General features: G+C 39.1%; 1 long non-coding RNA gene across 1 annotated transcript in view; it reads right to left on the reverse strand.

The window, feature by feature from the left end:
• Nucleotides 1-464: 464 nt before the first annotated feature.
• The window catches only part of LOC115947692, an 84,950-nt gene continuing 72,187 nt past the window's right edge, over nucleotides 465-13,227 (reverse strand). The window contains exons 2-3 of the long non-coding RNA XR_004081546.1: nucleotides 4,250-4,320; nucleotides 465-487 (exon numbers count right to left, since the gene is read on the reverse strand). This is a non-coding gene — a long non-coding RNA (uncharacterized LOC115947692). The remainder of the gene's footprint in view (nucleotides 488-4,249; nucleotides 4,321-13,227) is intronic.

Genomic DNA, 13,227 nt, shown 5'->3' on the forward strand with positions numbered 1-13,227 from the left:
GGCCATCTGCCTGGCTCCATGACAAATCCTCTCCCTCCACTGTGCAAGGTCCTGTACATTTCCATAGCAGGTATCCCATTCTCTAAGCTGGTTGATCATTACAGACTTTGATGAGGCAGGCACTATGAATACTGCAGAGAGATGTTCTCAACTGTTCTAAAAGCTGCCAAGCACTTCATTTTACTTCAGTGTTTCATTACCTTGCACTTCTCCTATGGCTATATATGGCAGAGCTTTTCTACTGATTCTCCAGACCAGTTGTCCTCTCCCTTTGGCAAAATTATTAGTCAGGACTACAGACCCAATTCTGCATTAATTTTTCAGCTCAGCATATAATAATAATAAATATCTTCTATTCGAATAGCACTTATCCAAAATCAAGATGGAAAGCTAACATGCCCAGCTGGGAGCACAGCAACTTACCATTAGTTTTATGAAAGTACCCAGTAGAGATCTGAATCTATTTTGTACAGTTGGGTTCTTCCTCCTGGGGAAAAAAAATAAAATTCAAGATCAATCTCTGTGCCAGAAAATGTGGACAATGAAAACAGATGTGAGCATTGAACTTTCTGGCCCTAGCTTTGGGAAAGTGCTTCAAGCAACAGAGCTCTGCAAAGAAAAATTAAAATTACAATAAACTCCTGTTGAAAAAAAAAATCCTGTTCGTCTGATTCATAGTTTTGATGATTAAAACCCCGTCTTTCCTCTACTATCCTGAACTCCAAACAGTTTCAGGCTAAGGTACTAGGTTTTCCATAACACAACAATAAAAGCAGAATCTGTAGTGATAACCAAGACCAAAGGTAGCCCCCACAGAGTGCTCACAGAAGCAAAATAAAAACCAAAACTGCTGCAGATAACAAACAAATACTGAAACAGCCAAAATTTAATGCTGCTGTGAAGTCTCTACCTGCTGAAAAGCAGCTGCTTTAGGTACTTCTGTGGCCTCTTTACCACAATATCTTGAAACTTCACACCCAAATGATCACATTCTCAGAGAGGCACTATTTATCTCTAAGGGAGCTGAAGCAAACACAAGGATTAAAGGCTTTTTTTCACCAAGGTATTCAGATACGTATATCCTTATTGTTTTCAAAGGGAAGGTAGGAGCCTGAATCTTCAGATTTTCTGGGTCTTTGTGACTCTCAGGAGGCCACAGGGCAATGACATGGCAGAACAGGAAAGAATTTCAGCTGGAAATTTTTATCCAAATTCATTTTTACCTCTGGTCTTCCAACCACTGGTTAACACCCAACCAACTAGATCATCTTTGTGTTTCACATCATCCTTATTTCCTAATCCTGCTGTACCTCTCCACTCAGGTACAAATACACAATGGTGCCACAGCAAAAAAAAATCAAACTCTTTTTATCTCTTTACAAGGTACAGACCAGCCATATCAATGCTGTCACACACACACACACGTGGCTCCATAAAAGAGCTCAACATAAATTGTTGAGTCTGTTCATCAGTTTTTATTTTGATCAAAGGGCTTGTTGGACACAGCAATTGGTAAGAACACAAGGCACAATGATTTGTATTAGAGAAAGTAGTTGCCACCCTGTAACATTTTAAAGGTTTAAAACTGACAAATGAATTTGCATTAACTTTTGTGCCATGATATCACTTGGGACAAATACTCGTAGTGTATCTCCAACTCACTGTTTAATCTATTTGTATTCCACAGTGTTTCTTGGTTTTGTTCTGTATAACATAAAAATAAAGAGATTTATACAGCCAACATATACATTTAAGTGTTTGTAATAACTATTACAGCAGTAAACTAGTATGTCTAATAATAAGTTGAATTAATGTATAGTTTGCTTACAGTTTTGAAATTCCATAATCTCACATGTTTAACTTTCGGATGGACAAGAAGGCAGAGTGTTTGTATTAACTGTCTTTTTTTAACATGCTGTTCTTGTAAGTTTACCAGCAGAACAATGAATTTCAAAGGCTTATACTTTTCTTCCTTATTTCTGTTGGCCTGGTCTTCCAGGCATCTATGGACCCCAGGATGAAAACTATTAACTTACATGCTTAAAATTAAGCAGTGTTTGGGGGTTTGTTGAATCAGCAAATACAAGCTTACATTAGTTATTTGATGAAATTAATATTATTTTTTAAATAACTTAAATGAGTATAAATTGCTCATAATGGTAAACTTGGCTTTGTTTCTTAGTACTCTTTCCTTGGGTAATGTGGACTTGGTGACTATTACCCTTTTACCACACTACTAATGTGCACTAATCATGTTTTTTCTTGTTGTAAGTGAATAGCTAGGATGTTGCACAGAACTGTTTGATCAGTATAGCATGATTTAAGAGAATGGTTATGCCTTTATTTGTCTCATAATCCTACTTAACATCTGTATGAATCATTACAGTAAGATGTATGTTAATAACAGCTTCCACATACATATTTATATATACAAAATTAAAATATTAGCTGCCTTTTATTTCAGTAGATTTAAAGTGTCACTGTATTTTTCCACTGAAGAAAAATACTGAAAATGTTTCACTTATCATATTTGTTTCTTCCCCCCATTGATTGTGTGTCACTTCATGAGTGATATCAAGCTATGTTGCATGATTTGAAAATCATGAGCCTTCTCCTTTTGAAATCCTCATGTGAGAGAAAAGCCACTTTTGTAAGTTCCCTGACAATATTCATAAGGAAATCTCTTGGGAATAGGAAGGCATCTTGAAAACAGACAACACCAATCCCATTTCAAATCCTATGAGGTGAGAGACCAAGCTGGTTCTCTGCACATTTCATGTGCGTCTGGAGTGTCTGCCAGTTGATTTCCTGCACCACAGCCATGCCCCCTTCACAACTGGGGGGCACTGGAGGAGGGAGATCACTGTATCTTAACAGAACACTGCACAGATCCTCCCAAGTGAGCCTCTGTGGTCTTCTCGTGCCTTCAACACCTCCCTATCTCTGCTCTTCCATACATTCCCCAGATAAAATCTGTGTTGATTTAACTGTTCCATCCTGATGACTTCATGAAATACAAACATTTTGTTTTGTAACAAGTCAGTCAGAATTTGATTTGTCAGGCTTTGCATAGAAAGAGGCACTAAACCCCCATATCTTCCTTCCCCCCCACATGTCATGGCTACTAACTCTAAGTAGCTAGAGTACCTCTAGTACCTCTACTCAAACTGTAGTACCTTGTCTTCACTGGGTGCCAGTTTTTATGGCCTCTTTTCTGGCTTTTTGCCATTACAGATTGCACAGATTGGCCTTCTGAGCAGACCACACAGGAATTATGCACTATTACACAACGCTGCTGCTTCACATTGTAAACACCTCTCTCCATCATTACAGTTGCCATCTCACTTCTTTTTTATTTGGCTGTAAGGTGCCAATCTTGAGTTTCAAAGTGTTAAAGAATTAATTGCAAACTTGAATATGAAGGTGCAAAAAAGAGAGGAGAGTCATGGCTGAGAAGGAAGAGGCTCATAATTTAAGGGCATGGACCTTGCACAAGATGCAAACAGATGTGTACCTTGTCTGTGACCTGCCTGCTGAGCCTATAAAAATCTCACCTCAGCCCTAACACATGTCCCACACACGAGTTCTAGTCAAGAGCCACAAGACAGGGTAGTAGGAAAATGCTACTCTTAGTCCTGGAGTGCCCTGCTTGGACGAAACAGCATGCTCACCCAAAGTCCTCTGGAAATCCATCATTTCCCTCCTGAAACTCATGCACTCACTTGCCTGGTGCCCCTCCCACCTTGAACCTGACACAGACCTACTTAAAACAGAGGCCATGTTTTTAAAGAGCTCAGTTCCTAGTAAGTCCATATGCTTCAGGCCAATATCCTGATCATAGAAGTTGAAGGAATTTTATCCATTCGTTTATGTGGGGCAGGATTATATATTCTAATATTCAACTCTTTCAAAACTTGTGGCATTTCACCTGCCGCTGGAGTTTACTTTGCAAATCATGTCTACTACTGAGAGCAGAGACTGAAAGTTTTGATAGTTACAGCAGAAACCACACATTTCATACCAACTGTATTAGAACAAATGGGTGCATAGCCAATAGGAACAAGAGATAACTGATAATCACAGCTTGTATTTGCATAGTACAAAACTTTTCATCCACCCAAAGAAGCTTTGAGAAAGATATAGGCCATAATCAATGGAGTTAGCCAAAACAAATATGTCCATGAAAAATTATTTAAAAAATTATATCCCCTTGTAAAAGCAATTTATTTTAATTCTCTTACCTACTTACCAAATTTTAAATATTTCATAACAGGTCAGAGAAAGCTATTCACAAATCCAACTCCTAGTGCATTTCCTTTTCTGAGAAAAAAGAAAAGAAAAATGTTTAAAAGAGTAGTACCATAAAACGCAATTTAGTTCACATTTCAAAATTCAAGCTCAGACTTTCAGTAATTTCTTCTCTTGTGTACAAAATGTGTATAAAATACTCCTGTAACATGAAGTTCACTGCTGTTCCCTGCACACATATAATAAGCAAGTGCATTGGGGTAAACCTGCCTCTGCATCATTAAGTGGTTGGTAATACTGCTGATTATATTCATTATTAAAAATTCATTGTAGAGTTTGCAAGCGAAATACCTCAGTCTTCTCAGCCTGAACCTGATCTCAGCTGTATCTCAGATGAATCCCACCCACTTTAATGGAGCAGAGCCAAAAAATATTCTACTGTAATGACTTACAAAAATCAACATCTCTTAATTTCCAAGCACATTAAAAAAGAGATCAAGCTGTGCATCGGATGATAAAGATTTTCACAACAGAAGGATAATAATTTCAAGGTCTTGCAAACATTTTAGAATAATCAATCAAGCCCAGAAGTTATGTACAAGACTCAATTTCACAACAAATATTACTGTAAAAATTGCATAAGACACTAAAGATAGTTTCATTACAGTATAGAGTTTACTCACATGAAATCATCTAGAAAGGTCAATTTAGATCCACAAAGTAGGTGATATCTATACTCTGGGATAAGGTCATTCCTGAAATTATCTGCTTTTCCATATATATGTATATACTGGTCAGATTTCTCAAATTTTCAAACACACCTTTCTCAGTTCCATTATTATTTGCAGTTCAGCCTAGCTGAAGATAACAGTTTGCCTCCTCTTTAATGATGCACTGAGTGAAAAACAACATACATCAGCCTTTTCAATCACAGGAATACTGCCATTTTCTAAATTTTATTAATTTTAATAGGACTTTAAATTAATTTTAATCTAAATGAAACCTTTAGAATAATTTTAGATTAAAAAAAATCTGCTTATTCAAGACACTATTTATAATGAAGTGAACCAAGTAAAAACCAAATTATTTCCTCAGGTGTGTGTACCTCTTATTTAATAAGTATCACTTATTAAATCCTCTGCCTGCAAAGCCATTGAATTGTTCACATATCTCAGCCAAACTAGTTTAGTTTGTCTAAACATAATTTTAAAAAATTACCTTAATATTTAATTTAACAAATATTGCCATAATTTGAGGTATAAATTCAAAGTAGTAGAAAATAAGTTTAGAGCTTTTCCACTTCCTTGATAGTAGGTGATTGTTTCCTGGTACATCCTGCTCCTTCCATAATCTGTGCCAATCCAGATTTGTTACTTGCATTAGTTTCCCCTCAGCAGAAGATGCTGCTTTCCAGCAAACTAAATGAAAACTCCTTTCTGTGCATTGACATGGGAAGCAATTGCTAAAAGAATATCTTGTTTTGTCTCACACAGCCCCAGGGCTGGGCAGATGACAGTTGTGATCTTTCTCATTTACTGATTATAAAACCTGAGAAGAAAAGAGAAAAACCTTCTAATGAGGTGAAATCACAATCCCTTCTTGAGCTACTGGGTAATTCACCTCACATGGCTAATGCAATTAGATATATATGTTTTTTTCCTTTAGGATGAGAATTCAAAATAGAATTGCAAGATGATTACATGATTTGAAAAGAGTTTCTAAGTAGTATTTACAGGATATCCTTGCTGTGTAACAAACATTCAGCCAGAAGAAAAAGTGCCATAGGGAATATACAAATATGCAGATTACAGACAGACATGCAAATTGGAGATAATCATTAAATTAGTAAAAAATATCACTTAGGAAAAGATTATCAAATGAAGAGATCAGTATAAACAATAGTAAAAAACAAACAGAAAAGAAAAATGTCTGCCTTTTTAGGAGGAAGAGACAGAAAATAAGGCTAATTAAAATGTTGGTAAGATGAGAACAGGGCCAAGAAAACAGAGATATGAAAGAAGAGTAAATACTTCAAGTGTATCTCAGTTAGCTACCAAATGAAAGCAGTCAGGAAGCCACAATGATGGTCACAAAGAAGGAAAGATACCAAGAGGGAATCAGAAAAGATGGACACCAGCGGATATTGTTTTCTTTGAAGAGGATGGCAAAATCCTCCTTGGAGATCAAAGGAAGTGCAAAGGAAGTGAAAGGATTTATTGACCAAGTGCCATCCTTAGCTCACATACTCACTTGTCTAACTAGAAAATAACTGAAATTCTTGGTCTTACATAATATCTCACATAAGTACAAGCAGAATGTCAGCTCAGAGGAGCCAACAGACAGCAAGAATATCTAACGATTTCTTAAAACTCCTATAAAACAGGAAAAGAAACTTCCTGAGGATGCCAAAGAAGGTCATGTTACACTCATTTTGGAAAACAATTACATAAATGTTACTTGAGAAGAACTTTTACATTGGAGCAAAGTTGAAAATAAAAAGTTTAACTTTTTAATAAGGTTAAGTTTGAGCCCTTCTGTGCTACCTTTACTGACATTTGAAATTAAACAAGAGATTTCACTGTTGTAACAATTCTGCCTGAAATTTTAGTGAAGCCATAATCTTTTCTTATTAATTTTCACACAATTTATCACAATGTAATAAATGCATTACTTCAACAAACAAATTACACCTGAAAAAAGTTGTTTGCATTTCAAAGGTCTCTAGTAGATTTAGAGAGTTTCTTAACTGACAAATTATTATCACGATAGCCTATATTGCAACAACAGCAACATGAATGTGTTTTCTTCATTAAAACCTTTCTGCAGTACAGAAAAATATGGAATATACAATCTAAAGACCATAGGGGATGTGTCACTATCCAAATCTATGTACAAGTGTGGTTTCTGCAGGGGTTATGTCTGTAACTGTGTTATCTGTGCTACACTTACACCCAGCCCCAGCAAGAATGAGGATTTATCAAGCTGAACATCACAAACAGAAAATGCCAAGGTAGGGTTTCTGCCCCACAGGGCTCAGCCACTGGGTAACTCAACAAGGAAAAGATACTGAGAACAGGAATGAGTTGAAATTTTCAAGGCCCAGCTGTGAATCAGATTCTCCAGGAAGGCAGTGGGGATGTGACAACTTTGGTGCCATTTTCCAGGAGGGTATCAGAATCTAGACTGATGAAGATATAGAAGGAGGATTTCTCACTGTTTGCCATCACCAGTATTCTTTCCTCACAGTGCTTTCCTTTAGTCAAGTCTTTCATCTGTTTCCCTCTTTTCCTTGCTCAGGTGCCTCCTTTTGCTTTCCCTCTCTTGTACTCTTTGCCACTTGCTCCTGGGGCAGGGAAGCAGGAGAGAGAGGGATTGGGATTGGAATTCTCTTCTTGGTGAAAGCTCATCCCTAGTGAGACAGACTTGGGCAAAGTACCAAGCTTCTGTTCACAAAAACATCTCCTTGGACCATTGTACATCTAATTTGCCATTTGTACGGGCAACTTATTCCCTCATAACCAGGACAATTATTTGTGTGAGTAGTTACTGTATTATGGGAATGAAAATCAGCATTGCAGTGATTTGTTTATTTAGTTTCTCTAAAAAAATGGTGTCAGCTTTCATATACATTCATGACACTTGTCTTACATTGCCAACCATCAGTAAAGTTAGTGATTGTCATTAGCAAAAGAATCAAACATTGACTGACAGTAAAAGCCAGCAAAATATTCACTTGTCAGTAAAAATGGCAAGATAATTTAGAACTTTTCATTGCTTTGGCATAAGTTCCTGGACTATCTGAGTACTTTTAATATCAAAGGGCTTTATTTATCATTGGTGAAACGATGTGTTCTAGAAAAATTGACACATATGACCATAAACAAAAATAGTAGGAATCCCAAATTGCCTTGAAAAATGTACTCCAAATTGCACAAGTTAAATGAAAATTTGAAATCTAGATATGAGTGAGAAGACAAAATGCAATTGGAAAAAGTTTCCCAGAGAAGTTGTGGCTGCCCCATCCATGGAAGGGTCCAAGGCCAGGTTGGACAGGACTCTGAGCAACCTGGGCTAGAGGAAGGTCTCTCTACCCATGGCAGGGGGATGAAAATCAATGAGCTTTAAGATCCTTTCCAACCCAGGCCATTCTACATTTCTATGTGTTGAAAAATTGTTTAAATTGAGTAAATATTTTGAGAAGTGTGTTTTTCCCCTCCCCACTGAGGACAATTTTCAAAATAAAATAATTTAGAAACCTCTGTCCAAAGTGCTTTGTGAATGTTCTCTCTAATGTTAAAGTGTGGGTTACACAGGCTTGGACACAGTGGTGGTTGCTTCTAGGTATCAGTACCTGTATTCTCTGTGACCACCACATAAATTAACAAGGCAAAGTTCAGTTTCAACACCACTGCTTGACTCATTACCACAGCCCTCCTAGTAAGTGAGGTGCTTCACAGGGGACCTGCAAAACAGCTGCCCTCTGGGTGTCTTGTTTTGGCGGCCTTTTCCATCTGTTTTACCTGTCTCCCTTTCTGAATAATTTATTTCACCATCTCCCTAAGTAGAGCACCTGGCCTAGGGCTAACTCTTTCACCTAAATTATTCAGAGCTGAAAACTCTTTGGATTATACTCAGATAATGTAATGACTTAACAGGACAAAACCCTTAACTTTGAAGCAACTGTGAATGTTTCTAGGCTCTGGACTGTGTTAGCAGTTTGAAAGGTTAGCTCTGTAAACTATGTACAAAAGAACCACAGAAATCCTTCCTCCTCAAACATCTTCAAAGCCTCTTTCAGCAGCAAAAACTTTCCAAAGCAGGGTTCTTTTACCTTGATGCCTCTCTGACACATCTCAGTCCCGCGGGAAGCCAGAGGATGCCTCCATGTGTGTGCACTGCAGCTGGCTTGTCCCTGGTCTTTATGCAGGAAAAGACACTGAAAATTGTCTGCAGGGCTGGGCTTTGTGCACGTCTGTTCTCTTCACAAGCAGGTTTTTGTTCAGAAACACCAAAACCCACCCCTGTGCAGCGCTCCCATCCATGGTCTGTACTTCACTATCTTTATCTCATGAACTCTGCAGTTAAAATAATTCCTCCCTGCCTCTGTTCCTAATAGCAAGGACAGCTGCCACACTCCAGCAGAAAGGGGCTGTACAAGGTTCTTGCCTTGGATGCCACAAACCAGCTGCTCTCAGACTGAAAGCTCACTGGTAATTTTGGGTGCAACTCTGGCTATCCCTGTCTGTATTGACTATGACTGAGGGAAAGTTTCAGCTTCCTTTTAAACATTTGTTCCATTTGTTTTCCCACAATGTTTCCACTGTTTTTAGCCTTTTAATTATGCTCAAAAAACCTACGATCAGCAGTTTTCTCATTACTTTTGGAAATCTTGTATTGATTGTTTGGAAGACAATACCAGGAGGCGATCTCCTGTCTTACAAGATACTTCCTTCAGCAAGTGTCTTTATTTCTGAAAGAAGTTTTACTTTAAAAAGTCATGGTATCAAGGGCATAATTTGAGATTCCAAATCAAGAGATATCTTAAAGCCTTTCCCACTTCAGGTTAAGAGGGAATGATAATTTGTCCTTGGTGAGAAAAGGAATGAACAGAATATTCATTAATGAAGGAACAGTTTTTGAGGATAATGTTTTGAGGATAATGGCCCTGCAGTAAAATATTTAAAAAGTTAATTAGTGCAATTTCTATCTGGGTTACTCTGGATTTACCTCAGTGTCACAAAGACAGGCATGGGAAAAAAAAATAATTATTAAAATGAAAGTTTTGGAAAATCAGTGCATTGTCACTTCTACAGTCAAGAAATCCCAAATACTTTTCACATTAATTTACAGGAACCAGCACAGATGCTATTGAAAGAACAAAAAGATCATACAGTAATCTTTATCATATCCCACCCAAAGCTAAAATTATTTTCAGTTGGATTTTTGTCTGCATAAGTACCAAAGAATTTGACATGTTTTGCAGCAACTAGCATTGTCTGTTTACTGTAGGGATGTGCATAATGCCCATCACTGTAGTTCTTATAGGCACTATATGAACTGTTTCATTTTCCTCTGAGAAGTTTATCAAGTATCAGGTATTTGCTTTTTGCTCCAGCTTGGGAAATCAGGGTCATGGATTTCAAACAAAGCGCTTTGTACTCTCCAAGGGCAGTGAGAAAACACAATAGTACAGACAAAATCTAATCAAAGTATTTTGGCTTTTTGCCTCCTTTTTATTTTACAATGGGAAAAAAAATTCAAGGTGCGACTCAAATCCCTTCAGGAGTTCCCTTCCTGTGCGCGCTGGCTCTCGCCAGAAACGCGAGACTGACACAAAGATAAAAAGTGCTGCCAGCTTCTCCTGGCCATTCAAAGACCCTCCCTCAGGTATCAGGTGCCTTCCCTGAGCTTTGAGGTCAACCAGACACCTCCCTCGAGGCTTACCTGGGCTGAAGGATACATCTACCCGAAAATCCGCTCAGGTAGAGCAGCTGTTATCTGAGCTAGGATCAAAGTCCCCCTCTGCACTCCAGAAAAAACATCTTCCAAGCTGGTCTTCTTTCTCCATGATTCAAATGAATGTTGAATGAGTCTCTGGGGACAACAGTTGTTGTGCTGAGCAGCGAGCTGTCAGAAATACTTTATCGTGAAAGTTCAGTTCTTTTCAGGGCCTTTTATTATTAATAGTCATCGCTGCAGGGGAGCATTAAACACAGACCCTATTTACTGTACAAATTGATATATTATAAACCACAAAAGCCATCCTAGTGCTTTGCTACTTCACCTTCCTTTTCAGCATGCTAGCACGGGGGAATCTTTAACCTTTGTGTGGCTAGAATTCAGACAGTGAATTTTGGTTTAGCAAGGCCAGGCTGGATTGCTCAGAGCAGCTGATTTTTTGAGGATCACTGTCTTGAGGAGTGGGTAGAGAACAGTGACATCTGTACTATATGAAAGGCAAGACATTTTGCTGCATAGTGACACTGAGCTCATCAATACAAATAGTCAAAGGCATTTATACCCCTGGAAAGGCCACAGGATGTTCCCCACAGGAGCTTATGTTCTTGTACCAGCTTTCAAGCAGCTCCTGCAGCTTTCTGCTGCCTGCTAGGGCATTGCACCTGAAACAAAAGATGGGCATATTATCTGTAGGTGGGTAATAGGCTGATTTCTTCTGCAGTAGCATGTGATAGAGGTGAGGGAATAGCTGCTCTGTGACACAGGAAAACATGGCGAGATGAGTCCCAGCCTGATTCCAGCCCATCATGGGGGTGGCACCATAGGCAGAAGAGACTTTGCTAGGTCAGTTTGCAGTGCAATATTGGATTTTAGCAGCTAGGCAGAAAACTCAGAGACAAACCATACAAAGAGCAATAGAAATGAAACCCAGCAGGATGGTGACAGCCCAGAGGCAGGACAAGTAACAAAAAAAATACCACATTAAAAAAATACATTCTATTGCACTTAGCAGCAGACAGACCCTTGGCTTAGCACATTTTGTCCCCTGCACTTTGGAATCAATTTTAAAATACCTCCCAGGCTTCTCAAAAAAGCCTTAAAATCCTGCTGAGGAGAGACAGTGCTCTCCCACTGGCCACTGAGAGCAGGCACATGCTGCAGGGGCAGGGTGGTGGATGTCACGAAGACGCCACTTGGCAAGGGGAAGTCAGGGTCCTGCAAGCGGCACCTGAGCAAGCTGCAGCCATGAAGCATCAACTCAGGGATCCACAGAGTCACCACACACCAAGGCAGCAGGGGTGACACAGCCTGTGCCAGTGTGCTGAGCCAGCAAGTCACAAAGTACCTCCTCAGCAAGAGGTGATGCCAGAAAGTCACAAGAGTGAGTGACTCTGCAATTTTAAAAGAGCTAAAAGCAGTTCTAGGGAGCAGTTTAAGTGCAATGCACCATGCTAAAGAGGCAGCACGGTATGGCTGACACAGTGTGGCCTCTGTGACGTGTCTCAAAGGCCTCACAGCCCAGGGAGAGTCCATGGGAGACTAGCTCTAAACTCAGATTCACCGTTATTGTAAGTGGATAGCACCAGAAGAGACTCAGGGATGTGATGCCTCTGTTGCTCCTGCACTCCCTAGAGTGGTGTCCCTGGAACAGGTTTGAGGCACAGCCCCAGGGAGGGTGGACAGGGATCCGTGGAGCAGCTGCTCTGTGTGGAGAGGGTGTTGTTCTCTGAGGCTGTTGATCTGGTCTCTCATGAATATTGTATTAGGTGACATGAGCCAGACAGCAAGGGGGTGGAAACCGCTGCTTTTTAAAGTACAGAACATGTACTCAAACAGAGTGTTCAGAAGTGCTTCTTGCAGCCTACAGTATGCTAAAGATTGGTGCTTGGTACATTTCAAGGATGAGAAAAAATATCACACCACTCAAGTGTAGCTGTGACTTTTTTCAGTTGAAGAGGTTCTGATATCCAAAAATGTTGTGCGTGCTTCTGACTAAAGTCCTTAATAACAACAGAAACTTAAGCCTTTTCTTAGATAGAAAGCATACTGAGTCTTTTCTTTTGACAATAAGAAAACCCCAAAAAACAGTCCTGTAATTTTGTAACCAGACTTGGACAAACTTCTGAGAAGGACCACACACCAGATTAGATTATTTAGATTTGTTGTGAGAATAGTTGACATGTGTTCCCTTCCCTTTCACTGTCCAATCTTTGTTGTAAAAGTGGACTCATGTTGTGCCAGTTGAGATTAATATTATAACATGAAAGGGCTAGGTTTGTATCATTTTCCATTCTTGTTACAGTCACTGATGTGGGAATAGAGTTAAATTCAACCTGAGCCACTTTGTGTTTTATGGCCAGGATTAACAGCACACAAATACTTCTCAGTCTTAGGTGGGTTGAGCACCTGCCCATTGGCATCAAATACTGCCAAAGTATCTAAGACTTTCTTTCAGGCTATGAAATATCCTTCAGATTACTTTAGAAGATCTTGTCATGTTCTTGATCCTGACACCTCTTT

This window comes from Geospiza fortis, unplaced genomic scaffold (assembly GCF_000277835.1).
Source record: "Geospiza fortis unplaced genomic scaffold, GeoFor_1.0 scaffold172, whole genome shotgun sequence".
Taxonomy (NCBI): Eukaryota; Metazoa; Chordata; class Aves; order Passeriformes; family Thraupidae; genus Geospiza; species Geospiza fortis.